This window comes from Lygodium microphyllum, chromosome 14, assembly GCF_053477565.2.
Source record: "Lygodium microphyllum isolate KBCC chromosome 14, Lygodium_microphyllum_v1.1.10, whole genome shotgun sequence".
Taxonomy (NCBI): domain Eukaryota; kingdom Viridiplantae; phylum Streptophyta; class Polypodiopsida; order Schizaeales; family Lygodiaceae; genus Lygodium; species Lygodium microphyllum.
The window spans coordinates 53359490-53369166 of record NC_141148.1 but is presented as its reverse complement, the minus strand read 5'-3'; positions in this window follow the sequence as shown (position 1 = coordinate 53369166).

Here is a 9677-nt window from a genome sequence, read left to right as displayed (position 1 = left end):
AATGGCGGTCTCAAAGAGACCCAACCTATGTGGCACCAACTTCCCTACGAGTGCTGACTGCCATTTGGGGTAGAGACTTGGCTGAACCACCTAGCCAAGAAAACCCTCTGTTTGATAAGGTTCTCACAGAGGAGGAGTTACATGTTGCCAGTAGACTCAGAGAAGGGTCCATGCTGCTTGATGTGGCAAAATATCTATTGATACTAAGTAAGCTGCCACGAGTGCTGGATGCGTGTGCCATGCTCCAGTACAACCTCGAGTTCTACAATCGGTTCTTATCTTCGTGAAATGACATTATGTATATAAATAAACACTGATTTTTGTGTCACCGTGTATAAACAATAACAACACACACAAGCAATGATAGTCAAGCGCAGGGAGAAGAGTTGGGTCTGACAAGATAAGCTCCTCAAGTCCTCCTCTCATCACACATTTAAAAGCCGTGTGACCATCCCCACCTCCAAGTGAAGGGCATGCAATCCACATTACCGCCATAGGAAGCCTTGACCAACAATGATGATGGTGTAGATAGGGTTTAGTCCCTTTCTATACACCTTCTTCCCTTTTGGTCTATCCTTCTGAGGATGTGCCATGTCCCACTCCATGCCAACCAGTCCACACAACTTAGCATAAGCCAATATCGGCTAATGGCTGGCGGAAAAATGAACATCATCATGGGGGCCATCCCTTTACGGCAAACACCGCATGCCTCACCCCTCCCCTTCTTGTCACATGCGCTTGATAAACCACACTAAAATCCCTTCCATGCGAACAGTTGTATCTTGTATCAAGGTCTAACCCTTGGATTGCATCTTGCAGGCTTCCAGACGAAACACATGGAGAACCATGGACATCTGGCATGCAAAGACGCTCTTCACAGACGATGGGAGCACGTGGCACGCGCCCCTCCACCGGAGCGCTATGTGCCCACCATCAAGAGGTATGCCAAGAAGCGAGGCCCTAAGCGCCACTGTCCAGGGCAAAGGCCGAAGAATCCTCGAGTCAAAAAAGCCAAGACTCAAAATGTGCAACAGGTGGCAGCACTAGTGGCACGAACCCCCAGCTCACGCCCGGGCCCCAGATGCTCAAGGGCAGAAAGGGCAGCTCGAGAAAGGGAAGAATTCAATGAATTGTTTAAAGACATTCTGGAAACGGTAGCGGCCCGGGACTACACCATTCATGTCCCGGCCGACATGTTCCCTGCCCAGCCTCATGGGAGCCCCACACTAGCACCGCCCCGGTCGCCTAGCCAACCGGACTCACCTCGCCTCGTACCTATAGACTAAATCCCTATGATGTACAAGTAGCTCGACAAGTCAGCAGGCCAGAACATTTTGTTTTTTGATGAGTAAAGGGGCAAGATCCCCACTTGTACACATTCCCGTACCTCTCGTTAATGTATGTGACCTTAACATGCAATGAAATAGTCATCCCAATAGACATCATAGCATTCTGAAAAATTATGTCTTAACATGATTGCATTGGTCCGATGTACTTAACGAAAGCAAGCATGTACTCTCACGAAGTGACAAGTTGATGCAGAATGACACAGGTCAATGTCTAGAAGTGTTTAACATCCAAGTCACACAAGACCACCAACCCCACAAAGAACCATTATGGAGGAAGTGACAAGAATACCAAGAAAAAAAAGCCATGACGAAAATGCCACTAGATGAGAACCCAAGGACACCTCTGCAGAAAAAGCAAATATTGCACGACTAAGCATGGCCAAAGCATAATCATCAATTACCTCCTCCTTCTTGGCCAAACTCTATGTTCGGGCAGGAGCCATGCTCTCAATAAGGGCGAACGTCTCTTCATCATCCAGGATTCAATTCGCAAGGTGCTCTGCCCTTGTTCATGCACAGCTCACTCCAAGTGCTACCTCAATTATTCGATAGCTCACATGTTACAAAGAGGTTTGCAAAATCTCAAGTGTTTCTCTTCACCTCAACAATAGTTCCTCTAGCATCAAGGATGGTGACACAATCATCTCTCTAATATCAATTCTTCATAGCCTTTGAATCCCAACATTTCTCAATCCAAATGAAAGGCTAACAGCCTCAATGAATGGCATTGATTGTATTCACTTTTCCCACAACAACAAAAAAAAAAAAAAAGAAGAAAGAAAGAAAAAAGAAAAGAAAATAAAATAAAATAAAATAAAATAAAATAAAAAAAGCACACACGATCACATCATCGCACCTAGGGTCCTCAAATTAGGTACGTCTAGTGACCTCAGTTGGCTGGATCCGTCCCTAATCCCCTAACCCTTTGTACATCCCCCACAATTGTTCAGGGCACATTAAGGGCAGGACATACCTAGGGAGCTCGCCTCGCCTATGGTTAGACCTGTCACCCTGAACCACTTGCACAATTCTTTTGCACTCATCTCAATGCCATTACAATCCACATTGGTAAGCAAGGCATGAAAGACAAAGGAAAAGTACACCATACCTTTCAAGCACTATAGGTAGTCAATAGCTACCAAGAGCTAGACAAAGGAGCTCAATTATGCTACATGGCCTTGACGAGACCATAATGATGTCTCAAGCAATCTTCAAGTGTACTTTTTCCGTTTTTTTTGACAAATTTTTCCATCAACTTAGCCCCTTGCTACACTAACCCGTTGCTATACAAGGAACTAGGTCGACAGTCTTGTAACTACGTAATATCTAAGTATGCATGACCACTCACATAATATCTGCACCAAAGTATATACACAGTTTGGGTCCTCAAGTGCAGGACAATACTCTCAGCTTGCTTAGAGTTCGACCTGTCTCCCAAACTAATTGCACTCTATCTTGTGCGCAATAGAGAAGACTAACACTATCCTTAGGAAGAGACCATAGGTGAGGTTTTCAATTGCAGGTGTTGGAGACTCCAACGAAAGTGTCGTTCGCTCTTCATCAACACCCAACTCTAAATGCTTATCCCTTACCATCCGACAAGCCCGCAAAGATCATCGTGTGCAGAATCCCCAATAAACCAACACTTGCGCTGGCCATCAATGCAATCTCCAACACAAAATAGCCCTACCGCCAACTCCAACAACCTTCCACCAGCCACCTTGGCCACCAACAGGCCCCGAGGACCTTCTACCACACCACCACCACCACTCCTCCACGGAAACCACAGGCATCCTTGTCACCCACGTCTTCGGTGTATGCTACAGCCTGCTACCTACGACGGTGAGTGCCATGGGACTGGGACTCGTCTAGGAGGGGGTAATGTTAACCCTCAAACGAATGAAGGTGGAAAATCCAGAAAAGCTAAATAAGAAGACAAAGACAGAGGCCAAGGCAAAGAGAAATGGAAGACAAAGACGCACAAGGAGAAGAGTCCTAAATAAGGGAGAAAGGCGCACAAGGAAAAGCGCAAGTCAAAACTTTTGTAAAAGAGCGCAAGCGCATCATGGTTTAATTCAAGGAGCACGGGGCTCTCACCCGTGCAATTTGTAAATGTAGATGGGCGGTGGAAAGGAAGATAGAAGGACAATGGGAAAAAGGGCCTAGGCTACGGCTGGCCATGTAAAAAGGGGAAAAGGAGATGACCGCCCAAAAGGGATTTAGGGTTTTGTATATCAAGTTGAAAAGTGAATGAGAAGCTCATTCTTGTGTGTGGCCAAAAGTAGCTCTCCTCTTCTTCTTCTTCTTCTTCTTCTTGCTTGCTTGAGCTTGTGCTTGAGAGAAGGAGTGTGAGAGTGTGAGGGAGTGAGTGTGTGAGGGTGAGGGACCGAGGAGGAGAAGCTCTCCATCTTCTTCTCTCTTCTTCTCTTCTCTTGTCTTCTCTTGTCTTGCTCGCGGACATGGAGCTTGGAGTGTGGATCTTGAGGATGGAGCTTGCTTGAAGCTTGCACTTGGATCGTGGAGCTACCGGAGTGCGTGGGAGAGGAGGTAACTCAAATGGCATCAAGGTAAGCTCACTACACCCGTAAGGTAGGCATTGCGTGTCGGCTATGTGAGAGGTAGCCATTAGTGCTCGGCTTGGAACGCTTGAAACAATAAGCGGTCCGAGGGTCTCGGCGGTTGAGTGAAAGCTCCCATAGCAGATTCATACTGTACTTGGTTCAAGGAGAATGGGAAAGGAGAGGGATGCAAGGCTCGACCTCTCTGCCCATAAGGCATAGTCCCATTCCATTCCCCTAAAACAGCATAAATCGAGATTTTTGTAACCTAAACTGTAGGTCAGTGCCCTTGCTGTTCATTTCCTTTGAGAAGACCTCCTTACTGTCCATTTCGATTGAGAAAAGTTCCCAACAACCCGGGACCACCCATCCGTAGGACGGACCCATGGCCACATCCACCATACTTTCCTTAGGGTTACTTTAATTGTCTAATTATCTACCACATTTAGTTGGACATCCATCAAGCAGCTTCATTAATTAGCCAGTTAGACACTGATTCCTTCATGTAATCTTAGCACTTGACATAGAAAAGCACTGTCAAACAAGTTCCTTTTCAATAGGTTATCATATTTATCTTTGGAATACATCCATAAAAACCAACCCGCAAGCATATCCATAATCCGCCCGAAGGCTATCCATAATCCGCTCGAAGGCTATCCAGCAATCCACAGGGATGGCTAATCCAAGATTCCGCCCGTTCACTAGAATGCAGGCCTCGAGATCCAATCCCGAGTCTTGTTGGCCTCTTGTGCATGGCCCGGAAGGCAAGGGATTTATGGCTAGAGCCCCCCTGGCACCCAAGCGTTCTCCTGCTCCAAGTAGTGCTCAACGGAGAGACCTCACGCAGTGGGTTCGATCCACATTCCCGACGCGGCTAACAACCCCCTTGGTTGATCAGGCAGGCAGTTGGGGGTAACAGAAGCTGCCTCTCCCTTCAGACCTTCAACGTGAAGCATTAAATATCTTTCCATCCTTTAATTCCTTGAGCAAACAATGCAAACAGTGCTCCTAAACTGTTATAAGCACAATCAATTCTAGTGGTTGTTTACTTGGCCAACTGCTAAGGAGTGAATCCTTCTCTACGAATGCATCCAGCATTCGATCCGGGATCAATTGCAACTTGGCAAGATCCCCAAGGGTTTTTTTTGTGTATTAAAGCAAATTTAACCTAGGCTTAGGAGCTAGACACATTAATTAGGGTTATCTATAAATAGTGGAGTATGGCCAAATGTGGGAACCTTTTGATCATTTTGAAATACAACTCCTTGTGGAGTTCTTGAGGTCACACCCTCCCACCATTCATGGAGGTGCATATCCATGTCCACCCTACTTGGAGGTGAGTATCCTTGTCCACCATTGTAGAAGGTGAGTATTCTATAGCAGCTTATCATCACTTGATTCTCAGCATACCATCTATTTTTCCCATTTGTATATCTCATATGGAACATGGATCTTGGCTATGGCAGTAGCATTTCTTGTTATTGTCAGCATTAGATGTTAGATCTTGTGTATTTTCTTATATGAGATGTCAGCTTTATTTCATTGGTATCAGAGCATGGATTTTTGATCCATGGGAAATGTCATTTTCATGGAAGATTTGGTTACAAACATCATTTCTGTGTAACTGGAGTTGAAGACACTGTTACATGGTTTGGTTCTACTTGACAATGACTAGTCAGGTTGCTGAAAATTTTCTACTATAGTCATCAATAAAAGTGACAAAATAATGACAGCCTCCAAGAGATGCAGCTTTAATAGTCCACACATCAAAGTGGATTAATTCCAATGGTTTCTTGCTCTCTTGAACATGTCTAGGAAATGGTTTCCTTGCCTGTTTTCCAAATTGACAAGCTTCACATACCTTATGCATTTCTATAACCTTGAATTTAGGCAATCCTTCAACAATATTTTGGGCGTGCATTGATTTAAGTCGTTGTACATTAACATGACCAATGCGTTTATGCCAGACCCATGTGCAAACATTGTTGCACTCAATTCAGGCATGTCTGCATTCAACGTAAACATTCTGCCCTTCTTCTTTCCTTTTGCTATCAAGCGACCTTTCTTTTGCTTAAATAGAAGCTTTTGGATCCAACTTGGATCTCAACTCATCTGGTACATGAACATAGGCAATGCAACCAAAAATCTTTAAATGAGAAATATCTGGTTTCCTACCAGTATACCTCTCCTCTGGAGTCATCCCATGTATTGCTGCAGTGGGAGTCTTGTTCATTATGTAGACTTCTGTAGCAACTGCTTCAGCCCAATAAAAATCTGGCAAGTCTTTTTCATTGAGCATGGCACGAGATACCTCTCCAATATGCATGTTTTTCCTTTCTACAATTCCATTTTGTTGTGGGGTATGACTGCATGAATATTGCTGCTTTATGCCATGCTCCTGTAGGAACCTTGCAAATTCATTTGAGAGGTACTCTCCCCCTCCATCTAACCTTAGGCATTTTATTTGCAGGCATGTTTCTTTTTCAACCATAGCTTTAAGAGTTTTGAAATGCCCAAAAACTTCACTTTTCTTTTTCATAAAATACACCCAAACTTTTCTGCTATAGTCATTAATAAAAGTGACAAAATAATGACAGCCTCCAAGAGATGCAGCTTTAGTAGTCCACACATCAGAGTGGATTAATTCCAATGGCTTCTTACTCTTGAACATGTGTAGGAAATGATTTCCTTGCATGTTTTCCAAATTAACAGGCTTCACATACCTTATGCATTTCTGTAACCTTGAATTTAGGCAATCCTTCAACAATATTTTGGGCCTGCATTGATTTAAGTCGCTGTACATTAACATGACCAATGCGTTTATGCCAGATATCAATATCTGCAACTACACCGGTCCCATGTGCAAACATTGTTGCACTCATTTCAGGCATGTCTGCATCCAATGTAAACATTCTACCCATCTTCTTTCCTTTTGCTATCAAGCGACCTTTCTTTTGCTTAAATAGAAGCTTTTCGATCCAACTTGGATCTCACCTCATCTAGCACATGAACATAGGCAATGCAACAAAAAATCTTCAAATGAGAAATATCTGGTTTCCTACCAGTATACCTCTCCTCTGGAGTCATCCCATGTATTGCTGCAGTGGGAGTCATGTTCATTATGTAGACTGTTGTAGCAACTGCTTCAGCCTAGTAAAAATCTAGCAAGTCTTTTTCATTGAGCATGGCACGAGATACCTCTCGAATATGCATGTTTTTCCTTTCTGCAATTCCATTTTGTTGTGGGGTATGACTGCATGAATATTGCTGCTTTATGCCATGCTCCTGCAGAAACCTTGCAAATTCATTTGAGAGGTACTCTCCCCCTCCATCTGACCTTAGGCATTTTATTTGCAGGCCTGTTTCTTTTTCAACCATAGCTTTAAGAGTTTTGACATACCCAAAAACTTCACTTTTCTTTTTCATAAAATACACCCAAAATTTTCTGCTATAGTCATCAATAAAAGTGACAAAATAATGACAGCCTCCAAGAGATGCAGCTTTAATAGTCCACACATCAGAGTGGATTAATTCCAATGGCTTCTTACTCTCTTGAACATGTCTAGGAAATGGTTTCCTTGCCTGTTTTCCAAATTGACAGGCTTCACATACCTTATGCATTTCTGCAACCTTGAATTTAGGCAATTCTTCAACAATATTTTGGGCTTGCATTGATTTAAGTCGCTGTACATTAACATAACCAATGCGTTTATGCCAGATATCAATATCTGCAACTACACCGGTCCCATGTGCAAACATTGTTGTACTCAATTCAGGCATGTCTGTATCCAACGTAAACATTCGGCCCTTCTTCTTTCCTTTTGCTATCAAGCTATCTTCTACTTAAATACTGGAAGAGGTAGAGGAAGAGGTAGAGGAGGCCGATCTGGAGGCTGTGGTAGAAATCAGAATATGCAGCAAACTCAAGAAAACCAGTCCTATGGAGGAGGACGTGGTAACTCTAGAGGCAGGGGGAGCCAAAGAGGTCGTGGTGGATGGCAAAGAGGCCAAAATGCAAACAGCAATATTGAATGCTACTACTGTGGTAAAATGGGTCATATGGCTAAAATCTGCTATAAAAATCAGAATGACATCATGAATGGAAAATTGCAACAAGGGAATTATGCATATTCTAGTAGACAGGGTGATGACAGAAATGAGCATTTGATTATGGTACAGCACATGACCAATTCTGTGACAAGTGCAGAAGAAAGCAACGATGTGTGGTATGTTGACTCAGGTGCATCAAACCACATGACAGGTCATGTAGAATGGATGCAGGATGCAAGGAAAATGGAAAAACCAGGTTTTGTGGAGACTGGTGATGATACTGCACATCCTATTGTGCAGATTGGAAAAATTACTTTGTCTATGCAGGATGGGAAAAAGAAATACCTATCGGATATATTTCATGTTCCCAATATCACCAAGAACCTGGTTTCTGTTAGTCAAATAGTTTAGCAAGGCTTGCAGGTCAGATTTAATTCTCATGGATGCTTGTTGAGGATATGAAAAATAAAGGTCGCTTGATAGCAAAAGGAAAGAAGAAGGGAAGAATGTTTACGTTGGATGCAGACATGCCTGAATTGAGTGCAGCAATGTTTGCACATGGGACCGGTGTAGTTGCAGATATTGATATCTGGCATAAATGCATTGGTCATGTTAATGTACAATGACTGAAATCAATGCAGGCCCAAAATATTGTTGCAGGATTTCCTAAATTCAAGGTTGCATAAATGCATAAGGTATGTGAAGCCTGTCAATTTGGAAAACAGCCAAGGAAACCATTTCCTAGACATGTTCAAGAGAGTAAGAAGCCATTCGAATTAATCCACTTTGATGTGTGGACTACTAAAGCTGCATCTATTGGAGGTTGTCATTATTTTGTCACTTTTATTGATGACTATAGCAGAAAAGTTTGGGTGTATTTTATGAAAAAGAAAAGTGAAGTGTTTGGGCATTTCAAAACTCTTAAAGCTATGGTTGAAAAAGAAACAGGCATGCAAATAAAATGCTTAAGGTCAGATGGAGGGGGAGAGTACCTCTCAAATGAGTTTACAAGGTTCCTGCAGGAGCATGGCATAAAGCAACAATATTCATGCAGTCATACCCCACAACAAAATGGAATTGCAGAAAGGAAAAACAGGCATATTGGAGAGGTATCTCGTTCCATGCTCAACGAAAAAGACTTGCTAGATTTTTACTGGGCTGAAGCAGTTGCTACAGCAGTCTACATAATGAACAGGACTCCCACTGCAGCAATACATGGGATGACTCCAGAGGAGAGGTATACTGGTAGAAACTATATATTTCTCATTTGAAGATTTTTGGTTGCATTGCCTTTGATCAGATCACCAAGTGGGATACAGCTCTTGCAGAGGCAGTATGGATTGGACATGTTGTCCAAATATGGGATGACAGGCTGTAAGCCTATTTCAGTTCCTTTGGAGCAGAATGTGAAGTTGAGCGCAGATGCAGGTGAGCTTCTAGAAGACCCTACTATGTATAGACGCATAGTAGGAAGTTTGATTTATATGACTATTACCAGGCCAGATTTGAGCTATGCTGTTGGATTGGTTGCATGGATACACTGATGCTGATTGGGCTGGTAGTATTTCTGATAGACGATCTACCAGTGGATATGTGTTCTCTTTTGGGAGTGGTGTAGTCACTTGGAGCAGCAAGAAACAGCCTACAGTTGCCTTATCGAGCACAAAGGCTGAGTACAGGGATGCAGCAATGGCTGCATGTGAGATAGCTTGGTTGCATA